This window comes from Macrobrachium nipponense, chromosome 31 (assembly GCF_015104395.2).
Source record: "Macrobrachium nipponense isolate FS-2020 chromosome 31, ASM1510439v2, whole genome shotgun sequence".
Taxonomy (NCBI): Eukaryota; Metazoa; Arthropoda; class Malacostraca; order Decapoda; family Palaemonidae; genus Macrobrachium; species Macrobrachium nipponense.
In genome coordinates, this window is record NC_061093.1 from 33,022,300 (window position 1) to 33,038,993 (window position 16,694).

A 16,694-nucleotide genomic window follows, 5' to 3' on the forward strand; every position below is an offset into this window, starting at 1 on the left:
CCAGAACGTTCCCACAGAATTTTTTCGGAAAGTAAGATTAATTGGCCAAGACAAAAAAGAGTATTGAACTATTAGAGAAATTTAAAGTAATTAATCCTAAATTACCCTACTTTTATGGTCCTTCCCAAAACTCACAAAGACAATCTTCCATTCAGACCCATCGTTTCATGCGCCGGAGCTTTCAATTACAAAAAATTTCTAAATGGTTAGCTGGCCTCCTTTCTCCTTTTTTAGGCACTTTTTCTCCCAGCCACATCAAACATTCGGAAGATTTTTGTCACAAATTCAGAGAAGCACATATACCACTTCACAACATAAAACTTTTAAGCCTGGACGTAGACTCCCTATTCACAAAAGTACCAGTACAGGACGTTCTGCAGTTTTTTAAGGGAAAAATTATACCCCCCACTATTCAGATCATTTCCTTTGGCACTTGACAAAATAAATAAAGTTAGTTTGAATTATGTGCATCTAATAACGTTATTTTCATTCGGGGAATCATTCTACAAGCAAAATTCGGCGTGTAGTCTATGGGTAGTCCTTTAAGTCCTATTTTAGCCAATCTGTACATGGAATACTTTGAAAACTACAGTATCAAAATGCAATAAAACCCAAAACATGCGTGGATGAGATACGTGGATGACATACTAAACAAGGTTATTGGGATAATAAAGTGGGGTAATTTTAAATGAATTCCTCTCAAAATTTAAACGCATAGTGCCCAGCATCAAATTTAAAGTTGAATGGGAAACAGACAACAAAATTCCTTTTCTTGATGTTTTCTTTAATAAATCAGAGACACGACAGAATACAAATTTACCATATACAGAAAACCAACGTTCTCACTTTCATATATTCACTACTTTAGCTATCATGACAATAATATCAAGAAGGTAGGTGAGCTAGCAACCTCATTTTTAAGAGCCTTACGAATTTGTTCCCCAGATTTCCTGGAAAAAGAATTTGAAACTAATTCGCAAGCAACTTTCATCTTTAAAGTATCCTGACCATATAATTGAGAAAAAAAGCAATTCAAAAAAAAGCAAACGTAATTTTCTACCGACCCCCTAAAGGACAAGACCAGAGACACACCCAACAATAAAATAAAAATTCCCCACCTGGAGACGATTAAGAGAGTAACTCACACCCTTGGGAAATCCAACCCTTTGCATTTACCTACAAATACCGTAGCCAAATCCCTGATTAACGTCCAACAAAAGACATCGCCCAAAGACTCTGGGGTATATGAGATCCCATGCCAGGACTGACCAATCTTACATCGGATTTACAGGTAAATCACTTCCCCAGAGATTAATACAACACAAACGGTCAGTTAGGTATGGACAACAGAACTCGGCTATTTTCAACCATATAAATGTACACATGAATAAACATGTATAGTACAGCATTGTACCCATATATATATATATATATATATATATATATATATATATGTGTGTGTGTGGTGTGTGTGTGTGTGCTGTAAATATATTATTATCTACATATATATATATAATATATATATATAATATATATATTATATATATATAATTCTCTTATAAATATCTATAGTGTGTGTGGTGTGTGTGTATGTAATATATTACTTATATATAATATATATAATATATATCTATATATATATATATATTATATATATAAACTCTTATAAACGAAAATAAAAAAAATCACAAGAATAAGAGGAACAATTCAGTAGCCTGCCAAAAACAAGTGGATAACGGTCAATAATACGGGAAAAAAATAGGTGCGCCAAAATGGATCACGAAACTGTTCTTTTTCTATATTTTCAAAGTCCCATCACTCGAAACGTGCATCATCTGCATGCTTGGAACACACCGGCGATTACAAGCTCTCAAAAAGTTCGTTAACTGTTTCTTTAATGCCCCGACTTATGCATTTTTCACCTCCCTCAGATAAAGTCATATTAAGGTCGCTTGTGTGGGATGAATCATTTCGAAATTGTCTCAAGTCATAGAGAAACTCGTTCCCCTCAGGAAAAGGCCTGATGGAGAGACGGCATGAATGGCGAGACAGCAAAGGACGAGGCCGCTTCTTTCAATTTGTCCTTTACGATAGGTCCTCATTTGTTCTCTCACAGCCCTAGTGTCAGCCCCATTATGCACTTGGAACTGTGGGTTCAATAGTTTGTTAAGAATGGTAATCTCGGCCGAGGCGCTTCCTTTTCATTGGGGGACTTTGAAGAACAGTTCATACCTACACTTACTATAGCTCGTGGAATGCGGTCACCATCGCCACCAGTGATATCGTAAGCTAATACAACGTCCAAAGAATAAAGTACCGTGGATTTAGATTATAAAGATGCACATGTAAGGAAGCTCATATAGATGCAGACTTTGCAATAATGGCTCAAATTTTAAAAAATAAATAAAAAACCCTATAAAACTACTGAAATAATTCAAGGTAAGGTGCAAAAAATACCACCTCAGCTGCAGATAGAGAGAGAGAGAGAGAGAGAGAGAGAGAGAGAGAGAGAGAGAGAGAGCCTAGCAGACTAAACAAAAGTAGGGAAGTCACCACCACTCCGCTCTCCTGGTCGAACGGAGGAAGACGAAGACTCCCATTTTTTCTTTCTTTTTGGCCCAGAAATTCCTCTGGCCCAGGGAGCTGCGTCGCTAAGTGAATTACGTAATTAATCAATCAACAGTCTTTCGCACCTCCAGAGCACGAGACGAGTGTGCGGGTGGGAGGGGCCGCCGGTCACGGCGCATGCACAGGTGTTTATTTCTCTTTGCTTTTAGTTATTCGCAGGTAAAGCAAACATACGTCTGAAGGTTTGTTTATAAGGATGAAGATTAATTGGAACTGCGTTTGAATAGCAGCGGCTTAATCTCTCTCTCTCTCTCTCTCACTGACGTATTGTACAAGAATTTTGTAAAGTGAGTTAACTAGCCGGGTGATTTGATTCAAGGACATTTTAATACAGCGAAAATAATTCATTTCTTACTGCTTAGAATTTCTACATTAAATCTTTTCGAAAGAGAAAATAAAATCTATATATATATATTATATATATATTATATATATATATATTATATATATATATATATATATATATATATATATATATATATATATATTATATATATATACGACGTTTTTAATTTTTCATGTTGATCAGTATACGACTTTTTAATTTATGTTGATCAGTCTTGTCCACTTTTGTGATGGGATGTCTATATACATCCGTCACTTGGACCGTTTTACGAGTAAACCTTCACCTTTCATTTGAATTTGTTGATGAAAGGTTTTGTTCTTTAGTCTCACTTGATTACTTGCAAATAATACATATAATATATTATATATATATATATTATATATATATATATATATTATATACATGGAGTTACAGATGTCCTTTAATATGTAAATCCCCTTCGGTCAAACATATATGAAAATATTATTTAATTCTGAGGTAGAGCGAGTTAGATATTAATGGACATTTGTAGCTCGATGTATGTATATGAATCAACGGGTAAATGTGAATATGGGGGGACTATATATTACACTATTATTTTACATATATGTTGACCGAAGGGGAATTACATCTGTAACTCGATGTATATTATATATATATATATATATATATATATATTATATATTTCATCTTGAAAGGAAAATTTTTACATTGCAAGTAATCAAGTGAGACTAAAAGAACAAAACCTTTTCATCACAAATTCATTGAAAGGTGAAGGTATCTCGTAAAACGGTCCAAGTGACGGATGTAGATAGACATCCCATCACAAAAGTGGACAAGACTGATCAACATGAAATTAAAAAGTCGTATACTGACATCTGAATAATGAGTTCTCATCGTTTCCAACTGTGCTTGGCTTAAATATAAAGTTATTTCACGCTGTTACACAATTATGACTGCTGGAAATGTGAGCGAATAATACTTAGAAATTATACAATATGTTGCCTTCCTAAGTAGTTACAGTTAGCTGAAGTGGACGCAATACAGGTATAACCCGTACCAGAATAATATGAAGGGGAACAGAGGTATGAGGTTTGGAACTGATTCTGCAGTGAAAAAAGATGGTATGTCCATTACAAACAAAAGATAGGTTCCTAGTTTCCACATACCATGAAAAACGACGTTACTTACAGAGACGGTATAAACAGCATCGACCTATGAAACCAGATATTATTTTGAAATTTAAGGCGTCTTTTAGTCTGGAAAAATAAGGCAAAATATAATGCATTTCTTTGGATTACTCAGGCCTAGTAGAAACAAAAACAAGTGAGGAGAACAGAAAAGGAGTTTGCCATAAGGAAACTACAGACCCATCTCCTACAAGGAAGGATATTATTCGAATCAGGATAAACCGAAGAAAGGAGGTAAATCTAAATTTTGGGGATACATGAAAAGAAACCAATAAGCCAACAGCCACTACGCTATGTTTGCAGACGAAAACTTCATCAAATAAGCTTAAGACACTTTCTGATTCATTTTCTCCATCTGAGAGCAAAATTGACTGAAAATAGCCTATAAATGTAAACATATGTCAGATCAGCGTACTTACCTCATCTTCAGTTATACTGCAGTGGCAAACCACAGAAAGCCTTCCTTCCACCCGCCACAGACTGTCCAGAGAACAAAATAATAACAAATCAGTCAGTAAAGTAACCATTAGTGAGAAAACGTGGTTCATATTATGATAATTTAATTCCTTGCGAGCACTAAATTTAACATTACACATGGTCGAGTGGTAGTCATTTTGAGGTTTTTATCTGCGGATTATGAGAAGCAAGTGAAAAAATGACGTGTACTTTTTTTTTTTTTTTTGAGGGACGTGGTATGAGTAGTGTGTGACAGTAGAACGCCAAATAACTGAGAGTTACAATCTACAATACGGCAATCAGACCAGTGATGATGTATATGGTTCAAATAGAAATAATTGATTTGATTACATTTCTATTTTCGTCGTTTTCTTTCAAGGGGCAGTTCTGAAGAAGCGAGAAGAAGTAAATATACTGAAACATTATTTAATCAATGAAAAATACCTTTCTCGCCTGAAGAGGTAGATAACGAAGAAGAAAGAAGGAGGAGCAGCTGAAGCGAAGAGACATGAGGAGTCTGAGGTACATTTTGTGGACAGTATTGCTTGACAGGCTAAAACTATAAAAATAAAATTTAAAAAATGGAGAAGTTCCGGGTGATAAAGATGACTGATACAATATGAGTCTAAGAGTCGAGAATGAGAAGGTCTGGTCATGTGGGAAGGCTGTAAGGTCCAGAGGGAGGCAAAGGATTATTTGGAATGATAAAGTGGAGGAGGCTTTTTAGGAGGGCTTAATGGAGGAAGATGGAGGAGGCTTTTTAGGAGGAGGGTTTAGTGGAAGAAGATGCTTTCGATACAAATAGTTGGAGAAGAAGCGTCAAGACAATCGACCCCCTAACGGAGGGATAGGAGCGGTAGGAATGAAGAAAAAGATTAACCAACCTCTTCTCTCCCTCTTTCCTGGCCCCCTACCAACACACCCTCCCTTCCCACCCACCCATTCCTTATCATCAACCTCATTAAAAATAAATCCTGTTCAACTATTTCCAGATTCCTTCAACAGCTGTCGCTTGCACTACTCTTGTCCTTGACTTTACACTGGTGACCCCAAAACCTAAGAAACTAATTCAGAACTTTCCTCCGGGACAATACAAGGGGTAAATGGCTAGTTGAAATATAGACGGAGAAAGTGCGAGCTCTTATCAATCTTTACGACCCTTTAGAAAATATATAAATTTTGTTGCTTAGGTACTTCTTCAAATAAGAAAAATATTTTTCATTAAATAAAACATGTTTCAAATATTTACTTCCATACTTCTTCAGAACTGCCCCAACTGAAAGAAGACGAATAAATTAATGTTTACCTAAAACCAATAACGTTTATCGTTTCCATCCATGCACCAACATACGCCTCGACGCCAGAGAACAAAACACTCAATCCAAAGCATTACCTTTCCCTTCTACTGTTGACAGAATCTAGAACAATTAGGTGAAGGCCAAGCAAATCAACACTCACAAACAACGGAAAAAATAACTTTCCTTGTTTCATCCAAACACTCAATCCAAAGAATTACCTTTCCCTTCTACTATTGACAGAATCTAAAACAATTAATCAGGTGAAGGCCAAGCAAATCAACCACTCACAAACAACGGAAAAAATAAATTTCCTTGTTTCATCAAGTATCTCCAGCCATTGACGAAGCCAAAATTATCAATCAGACACTAAAGGCACGCCCAGGTAATCGATACGATCCCCGACTCCTGTCCTGTCAATACCTAACATACCTGAGATAAGGTAACGTGGAGTAGAGTACTCTGAGAAGCTCAAAAGCCTCCGAGCTGACGCAAATAGGAAATGCTTGGCTTAAACTGGGTGTCCCTGTGACACTTCTTTTCCGCTTAATTAGCAGGACCAGCTGTTCCCAACATCTGCCAGGGTGTGTGCATAAATAATGGGCAGCTGGTCTCGGTAAACAATAATGGAAAAGGAAAGTATAAGTGTATGTATGTGTACATATATATAGTGTGAATATATATTATGCATATATATATATATATATATATATGATATATATATATATATCTATATATATATATATGTATATATATATATATATATATATATATTGTGTAATTTTAATTTGCTTTATTACTTTATTGATTAATGTAACTTATATTCCATTATTACTTCACTGATTTTAAATGTCACTTACTATATTCCATTACAGATTGCCCGATGGCGGAGGCCAATTAATAAAGATGCTCTTCATTCAAGCCCTGTTTGAATATTTATTATTCGTCTTCCGATTTCCCACGAACTTCTTCCTATTGCTGATATAAACGTACGTACATATATATATATATAATATATATATATTGTATATATATGATATATATATATAATATATAATATATAGATATATAATGTGTGTGTTTGTGTACAGTATATATATACATACACCTTTCCATTAGAGCGGTAATTAAGCACCAGAAGGTTACATCCTTCCTGTTTCTCAGTGAGTCTTGAAGCGTGAGGTTGCTAACCCCACGCCTTTTTTCCTAGACCTCAGGAGAACCGAATGGACTTCAGGGTGGTATGCTGGGAGCCATGCACGGACCTACCAGACATATGTAGTCTAATTATTTAAGACTGCCTATGAAACTAAATTCCTTTTCCTGTTGCACCTGAAGGTCCAGGTGATGAACAAAAGTCTGAGATGAGATTAATCTTACATCACACACGATGCAGGCATCCCTGAGAGAGAGAGAGAGAGAGAGAGAGAGAGAGAGAGAGAGAGAGAGAGAGAGAGAGAAGACTGCACAAGGTCACAGCTTCTACCCCCTTTCAAAAATACTTAATGATATTACGATAAAAACTCTATAAGTGGACATCCATTTAGTAGTACTGGTTTAATGCTTTCATTCATTTTCAAAATGGCAAAATTCTGACAGATTACTGAGAAAATTTCCAGGAGACTACAATTTTTAATGTCATAAATAATGTTTTATTTCATAAGGAAACTACTAATACATAAATTCTAGAGTTGACTCAAAACAAAACAACAAATGTATCAAAGAATCCTGCTCAGAGAGAGAGAGAGAGAGAGAGAGAGAGAGAGAGAGAGAGAGAGAGAGAGAGAGAGAGAGTGAGTTGTAGAACAATATACGCCAGACTTTTTCATTTGGGCGAGGAGATTTATCTATTCCACACCATAAGATCAACAAATAAGTGTACGAAAGACAATGTAGGGTACAAACAGAACCACCAGTTACAGCGAAGATAAAAGCTAACTCTCCCTTTTTCCTGGTAAGACGGAGAAAGAAGCCAAGCATCCCATCTGTTCCGCCAGATAAACCACAAGATGGGAGCCGTCAGCCAACGGGATGCTGCAATATGAAAAAGCTGTACCTAGTTGGTTACACCTTTCGAGAAAGTTTTCCTTTCATCAGAATAATAGGAGCTGACGATTACTGAGGAAAAAAAAGACTGCCATTTTTTTCCTATCGTCAACTGGTTAATTAATAAGATGAAATGGAGACGAAAATTAAACAGCTTTTTCAATTGAATTAGATCGCTTGCGTAACGCTTGAAAGTCATCGGCAATTTGTTGCGTAAATGAATTAAGAAAAATGCTACCTGCTAAAAAAATGTAGGTAACAAATAGGAATTAATTTATCATAAGGGGGTACTTTAAATTCAGCAGTTTGTAGACTTGTTTTGTATCTCTTATTCATTTATTGTATTCTGAAAAGTACAATCATTATATTTTTTTTTAAGATTAATAGATGGTATTCTTAAGGTCATTTCGTGAATCTAAGAGGCCTCGCCAAAAATGCTACATGAATCCATCGACATCCTGGGAAAAATATATATAAGTTATATAAATACTTACACACACACACACACACACACACACACACACACACACACACACACACACATATATATATATATATATATATATATATATATATATATATATATATTAATATATATAATGCTGGCCACAGTGAATAAACTCTGAACTTCTCCAATGATGCCACTGAATACAGACTCTGGAAATGAAATGGAAAAATTCATATAAATCAATTTTTGAAATTTTAGACTACGAACCATTAAGATTTAGTTAACTACAGAAAAGTTACTTTGCAAACAATAGTCATCTCTGAAGGAGTTCGACGAAGGCTGATAATCACATGCAAGATCTATAGACCTTGATCACGTGCTCAATAGAAAAAGTGTCTGCTAACCATCTGCTGAATGTCAGTAAGTCTATCTTAATTGCAGGCCATCAATTCCCCGGTGACATTAATTAGCGATGGAAATATTTCTTGTTCAAAACTGATCTCTGGTATTTGCTACCGAATATTTACAAGCTAGTTGCCATAAATTACGATCCAAAAGGACTTTTATTAGATAATTGTAGCGACTTCTGTTTCAGCAAATGAAAAACATTTTTTATAATATATATGTATATACATACATATGTATATGTATATACACATATATTTACATATATATATACCCATACATATTATATATACATATATTATAAATATAAATATATAAATATAAAAAAAAAAAAAAAAAAAAAATATAAATATATATATATATAATATATATATATCATATATATATAATATATATCTATATATATGTGTGTGTGTGTGTGTGTGTGTGTGTGTGTGTGTGTGTGAAATTATAATACCCACAATGACCTCCTAACTTCTTAAATTCTTTGCTCTCTTTTAGATAATGCTTGTCACTACAAAGCCTTGAGCTCCAACTTCAAAGAAATTTGAAGAAATCATGATGTCCGGTGGCTGGAAACAAACCCGGTAGCTGGAAACAAACCCACGATACCATGATCACGACGAGGTCACCTTGCCGGCAAGTTGACCTCGTCGTGATTATGGTATCGCGTCGAGTTAGATACAGGAATTTTAGGATTGAATACTTATGATATATTTATTTGAATGAAAATGTAAAAAAAAATTAATAATGTGCATATTAAACAATATAGAAAAATTATTTCTAATCAAATATAGTTTTTTTTTTATTTCGTAATTGAAACAACGGGCTATCTGTCCGTAGGTTTTAGCACGTTTTAATTTATTTGATGTATATACTGAATTTAGCGACTATATTTCTGTTCAGTTATTTTGTGTTTCCACTTTTAACTGAGAATATATATGAACATGTTTAATTTGTGTCCTTTTTATTTGATCCTTGTTGTTAGTATGAGTACTAATTATGAGTATTGATTACAAAGACCACTTCATGTTACGTTGGGAATATAATGTTTGCAACTGATGTCGGTAGAAAATCTCACACGCATTCCGAGGAAGCTGGAGGTCGGATCACGTCTTGTTTTATAGGCTTAAAAAAACACTAGCACACAACTCTGAAAAAGAATAATTGACCCCTAACAAGACAAATAGCATTGAACATCGCCTAGGATAAATAAGAACTTCATCGACATGCAGAACTTCCTCTCACTATTTACCCGCTAAAAAAGACAATAAAAAAAAATTCACAACTCGGGTCCCTCACCTCTTGAGATTTCAATAGTTGTGTCACCTGTTACGAAAACAATTCGTGTGACACTATGAAATAAAGTCAGCATGAATAGTTATGTCTCCGTCTGTCTTTCGAGTATATACATAAATATAAAAAAAAACATTCAAGGACCTGAGCTCCAATTATAAGATTTATTTCACCACTGGCTGTGGTTTAGAGAGACAAAAGGTGCCAAAATATTTGTAGTAATAAAGGACGTTCCTCACAATTTCCTCTTTTTTTTTTCTTTGTTTACCTGCGACCCACACCTGTTCCTTTAAATGTACGACTTATTCCACATCATTCTTCTAAAGGAGACCATTCATAGCAGCAGCAGGTAGAAAACAATGTGTCTTTCTGCAAGAAATCGAACGAAGTTCCCTTCCGTACCTTATACTCTAACCCTCTTCGTCTTCATCCATTAAACACCGGCTGACTTATTTGCCTTAACAATATATTACCTGTGATTACACTTACAAACTGCGGACCACACATTGCACCTTTACAAACGCAATTTCTCAAACCCAAGGGAGCTCCTTGATATGTCACACATACGACGACGCAATTCTCTTGAATTTATAAATATTCAAGATTCCATCACGATGGAAAAGTACCAAAGGTTTCGCAACGCATTCGTGAAAAACTAACATTCGCTCACATTTCATGATAAGACCGTGGAACTTCGATTGGTGCCGAACCTTGTGTCCATACAGTGGAAGTTAGTTGGTTGTTTAAAAAGTCTTCACCCACCCACTAAGTTAAAGTCTCAACTCTCACACGGTGGGTCAAGTTGCAGTCTGGTGTTTTTAATAAGTTAACTAGATGTTATCAAACAAAATACGACTTCGCGAAATCTTTATAACAGGGTACATTGAAACTCTGAAGATTCTTACAGGATTTCTGTTAAAACAAACATCAGCTGAACACATAACGAAAGAAGGGTGCAAAGGAAATGGCTACTATTTCAGTATCAACACCAGCTCGCCAAAATTTTTCTACAATACTAAACTGAAAAAAAGGAAAATTCAAGAGTAACGAGTATGACCTGCTAGAAAGCCTAATGATCATATCAGAAGCAAATGCAAACAAGTAAAAAAAAATAAGTCGAAGAAAGCAATAGAGATTACTGCACAGCGTATAATGCCATATGAAACTCTCAGACACGGGCCACGGCCCATGAAACTCTCAGCCGCGACCCATGACCTTTCAGCTACGGTCCGGTGGTGGCCTTTATTGTTGGCACCTATAGCGGTGTCAGACTCGCGATCCATGGCTAAATTTAACCTTTAATAAATTAAAAAATACTGAGGCTGAAGGGCTGCAATTTGGTATGTTTGATGAGTGGATGGTGAATGATCGACATACCAATTTGCAGCCCTCTAGCCTCAGTAGTTTTTAAGATGTGAGGGCGGACAGAAAAAGTGCGGACGGACAGACAAATAGCCATCTCAAAGGTGTTCTTCTACAGAAAGCTAAGACCTAAGACATCCAAAGGGAAACACTAACCCCAGACAGACGCTTACTTAAAGCTGACAATTTCCTTAGTGTATTTTGAGATCAAGTCATTTAAAACCATCTCTCTTGTCACAGATGTTTGAAGACGTCACACAGATTTCATCCGGAATTTTCTCAACACTTGAGCAAAATATTTGGCCAGTGTGTTTTCCTGATCTTTAAACACGAGAAAGATCTCTAAGAAATGACGCAGGCAACCAGCACAGACCTTCGGTCATTCACATATTTATAGGAATCTCTCGCAGACATAAACCAAATGGGTGTCCAAAAAAAATTAAATAAATACGTCTGAATTAATATATGCCAAACTAACATGTATAAAATGCCAATACCTGTAATAAATGAATATGGATTACTTGCATACATATTTCAGATACACACATACATACATACATACACACCACACACACATATATATATATATATATATGATATATATATATATATATCCCATACAGCAGCGTGTAGAGAGAGAGAGAGAGAGAGAGAGAGAGAGAGAGAGAGAGAGAATCATTGAGTGTTAATCATCAACCAAGCAAATAGAATGAGCCAACTGAATTGAAAAAAAAAAAGATACTTAAGGAATTCTAATGTAAATTTCACAATTCATACAAGTTATCAAGCCCCATTCGGCATTAGCTTTATAGACACCCAAGGACGGTTTATGGGCACCCAAGGGCAGTCTTACAAACACCGTTACTTAAATCAAAACTTCGCATAAATATATGCAAGAGGATTGTGTTAGTAATGAAGCACACTGCCGGCTGGTATCCCAGTGCTATTCGAGTGATCAAAACCAGTTTAAACAGATGCTTGGTAACTTCGTTCGGAACGCGTCAGTGTTAACATTGCTGAATTCTTTGGATAGAAGAGTATCCGGGAAACTGGGTTGTGTTCATCATGTGAATCACTAAAGGCGAAAAACAGTTCCCTGAAGCCTCAAACTCTTTGGTTCGAATGCGTGAATAGATTTAGGTTACAGGTAGCGAATGTGTAAAACATAGACATTCAAGTTCTGTTTGCTGTTTCAAATGCTTCATCGCAAAACAGTTGAACAAAAGAAATGTGGTAAGATGGGTAACTGTCAGCCGGCTGAGGGAGGGGGAGGGAGAAAAGTAGGGCAATTCATCTGCAAGGGAAATGCAGATCGCTTTTCAAATGAAATGTAGTCCATCAGAGCGATGCTGCATCTCTTCTGAACGCAAGATCGTTTCAGCTTGACGCAAAATGCCACGCACCTGAATATGACAATCAACTCATATGAGCACGAAATGCAGGTCAGTCGACGCGATGTGAAATCAAATTGTGTTCTGAAGCTTCGAATACCCAGTTCGAATGCAAGAGCAGGATTTAGGTCACAATACGGCAAAGTGTTTTAATTAGAGATTTTCAAGCTCTGTTCATTGCCGCGAACACTCCAAAGCAGTGCAATTATCGACGAGAAACCTACTATAGTAGATTCGCATCACCCGTGCATCTGATGTCTAGGCCAGTCCCTTACGACGCTCCTGATTGGCTGTTGATAAGCCAATCACAGACGTATCCCTCAGGAGAGGTGGAACATACATTCTGCCTATGTGAACTCTCGGGAGAGACTGAGAGTTTCCAGCCCTGTGATTGGCTTATCAGAAGCGTCGTAAGGGACTGGCCTAGACATCAGATGCACAGGTGATTTGAATCTACTATGGAACTAGATCTTCTGGGCGACTCTGTAGTCACAGGAACTGACATGTCATTAGAAACTGAACAAAGACATGTCTTTAGAAACTGAACCAGGACATCTCATTAGAAACTGAACGAAAACATGTCATTAGAAACTGAACTAAGACATGCCTTAGAAAGTGAACGAGGACATGTCATTAGAAACTGAACAAGGACATGTCATTATGTATAATTCGATCTGAGAACGTCCCCCGTCACAGGAATGCGCAGTCACAACAGCAACAACAACAATAAGCAAACGAACGACTTCCCCCAGTGAGAAGAGGAGCGTTGGCGCCATGAAACTTCGGATCGTAATGAGCTCCGTAATTGCCTCTGAGATAATGTCTCAGGTAACAGCCTACGAATTAACTCTCCGAATTTCCTTTGAAGTTTCCCCCCCAGATAAGAGAGTCGTTTCAGCAGCTTCATGATTCACCGTGGAACAATAAAGTTAGGCTAGTACGTGTGCACTCAAGGTACGAATTGCCTTAAGTAGTCGCTTGTGGGAAATTAAATCTTGAAAAGAAGCCAAGTATAGAAAATAGACAAATTTGGTAGGCTGTCAGAATCTTAAATAAACCCAACAGCTACTTCTTTCTTCGCCTGACAATACTTGTAACAGATAAAAACGCAAGTTTTCTTAGTTTACAAGTTCTCACATCACCATTATTTTCCTTTTACCCAAATTAGGTCAAGGGAGACTTAAAACTGTGTAATACAAGACGAAAGCCTACAAATATGCATAAAATCTCAATGTATATGCATATGTGAGAGAGAGAGAGTGAGAGAGAGAGAGAGAGAGAGAGAGTATCAGGAATATTTGATAACGGGCTTCGCCAGGTGGAGTGAAGATTACCTCGTCGAGGCTGTTCCGTCTAATGGTGAGAAAATCAGTCATAGGACCTTGGATAAAATGAGCCATAGCTTGACGGAGAACTTTTCACTCGCGTATTTTTTTTTTTTTTTTTTTTTTTTTTTTTTTTTTTTTTTTTTTTTTCTTTTCCTTAATAAACCGAAAATCCTGCTTCCCTCCCTCCACTCCAGTCTTCGACTAGCAAGCAACCTTCTTAGATGCTAAATTGTCGTTTGAGGTTCGTATCCAGGACCTCTCCCCGAGAGAGGCGAATGCGATACAGCCTACACCAGAGAGAACACGCTTTAACTGCTTGGCGTCACAGCAGCGATGGTTATGACAACCAAAAATGACCCGTTTGCCGTTAAAACTGTTGGTTCTTAAACTATTCTTACTGAGAAGTTCTCTCTCAAAACTGCATTCATTCAGTCCTCACATACATTTGATATCAAAATTAATTATAAACACAACTAGAAAATGGCAACATCGGTAACGTCTGTATTACTCGCTAGTGAACAAAATTTAATTCAAATACATTTAAAACAAAAGTCCAGCTTTTTTTTTAAAAGTTTGGAAAAGGGTGCCTCCATTCAAAAACACCGGCCACCCGCCCCCCCTAATTCAAGTTAAGTCGTTCGTTCAATAGCAACAGAGATATCTTCATCCTTTGTGTTCCTTCTTCTGTTCTTTCTTTTTCCTATGACCTTCCTACGTTTGTGATTAAGTAAGACCTTCCTACCTTCTTTCCATCCTTTTACTTTTTTGTGTTCTTCGAATCTGGGTTAGAAAAGGATATTTACTTGTTAGTCCCGTTAAGTTTTTGCTCCCAAAAATACTTTTAAAAGTTGTTGGACTTGTATTTAATGGCAGTGTATGACTACTTGCAACTACGTGTCACCGATAATTTATGCTAATTTTGTTGAAAACTACAAAAGACAGTATGCTACAGTGTTCCCATTAATTATAATTTGTCCTCTAAAAAATTTAGCTGGGCCGCTACTTCTCCACCAGAACAGAAATTCAATCATTAAAATTCCATCAGGATTTTCCTAATGGCCACAATACACTTGCCTGACGCGGAAAGTGATAAAATTCCTTTCCTTGCGGACTTTTAAAAAATCACATATGGTAACGGCAGATTTTGAGACGTAGGTGCACTGTATATTTTCAAAAAGAATTTTTATGCTATAACGTATGTGCAAAATATGTTCAATGATCGTTTCCTCTCATAATTTTCATAAAAGAATTTAAATACCCAGACTGAAAAATACTACATAAAATCTATGGAGAAATAATTAACATTGCATGGCACTGCAATTTTACGAGTTAAATTTCATAAAATCACTGGGTGTGTCTAATATAGTCTCTGTGTTAATAAAAATAGAACTTATTTCTAACGAACAGAATTGGTTAGAAAATCTGGGCATCACTAAAACCTCAGTCAACTTTGAGATAGCAAAGGAACGTCCCAAACTCCCAAAAACCCTGTAAAAATAACAAAAACTCCTAAACCCCTGTAAAAATTACAAAAACTTCCAAAGCCCTTTAAGAATAACAAAAACTTCCAAAACCCCTGTAAAAATAACAAAAACTTCCAAAACCCCTTTAAAAATAACAAAAACTTCCAAAACCCCTGTAAAAATAACGAAAACTTACAAAACCCCTGTAAAAATAACAAAAACTTCCAAAACCCCTTTAAAATTAACAAAAACTCCCAAAACCCCTGTAAAAATAACAAAAACTTCCAAAACCCCTTTAAAAATAACAAAAACTCCCAAAACCCCTGTAAAAATAACAAAAACTTCCAAAGCCCTTTACAAATAACAAAAACTCCCAAAACCCCTGTAAAAATAACAAAAACTTCCAAAACCCCTTTAAAAATAACAAAAACTTCCAAAATCCATGTAAAAATAACAAAAAACTTCCAAAACCCCTGTAAAAATAACAAAAACTTCCAAAACCCCTGTAGAAAATAACAAAAACTTCCAAAACCCCTGTAAAAATAACAAAAACTTCCAAAACCCCTGTAAAAATAACAAAAACTTCCAAAACCCCTGTAAAAATAACAAAAACTTCCAAAACCCCTGTAAAAATAACAAAAACTTCCAAAACCCCTGTAGAAAATAACAAAAACTTCCAAAAAACCCGGCTAAAAAATAAAACATAATAACAAAACTTCCAAAACCCCTGTAATAACAAAAACTTTTCCCAAACCCCTGTAATAACAACTTTCCAAAACCCCTGTAAAAATAACAAACTTCCAAAAACCCCTGTATAACAAAAACTTCAAAAAAAAATCAAAAACTGTAAAAAACCCCAAAAATAACAAAAACTTCCAAAACCCCTGTAAAATAAAAAAAACTTCCAAAACCCCTGTAGAAAATAACAAAAACTTCCAAAATCCATGTAAAAATAACAAAAACTTCCAAAACCCCTGTAAAAATAACAAAAACTTCCAAAACCCCTGTAGAAAATAACAAAAACTTCCAAAACCCCTGTAAAAATAACTAAAACTTCCAAA

General features: G+C 35.9%; 1 protein-coding gene across 2 annotated transcripts in view; it reads right to left on the reverse strand.

Annotated features, from left to right (window-relative positions):
- Window positions 1-16,694, reverse strand: part of LOC135206748 (UPF0430 protein CG31712-like) — a 687,024-nt gene that overhangs the window by 569,226 nt on the left and 101,104 nt on the right. For both annotated transcript variants that reach the window (XM_064238232.1, XM_064238230.1), the window contains exon 4: window positions 4,563-4,623. The gene's annotated coding sequence lies outside the window, so the exon portion shown is untranslated. The remainder of the gene's footprint in view (window positions 1-4,562; window positions 4,624-16,694) is intronic.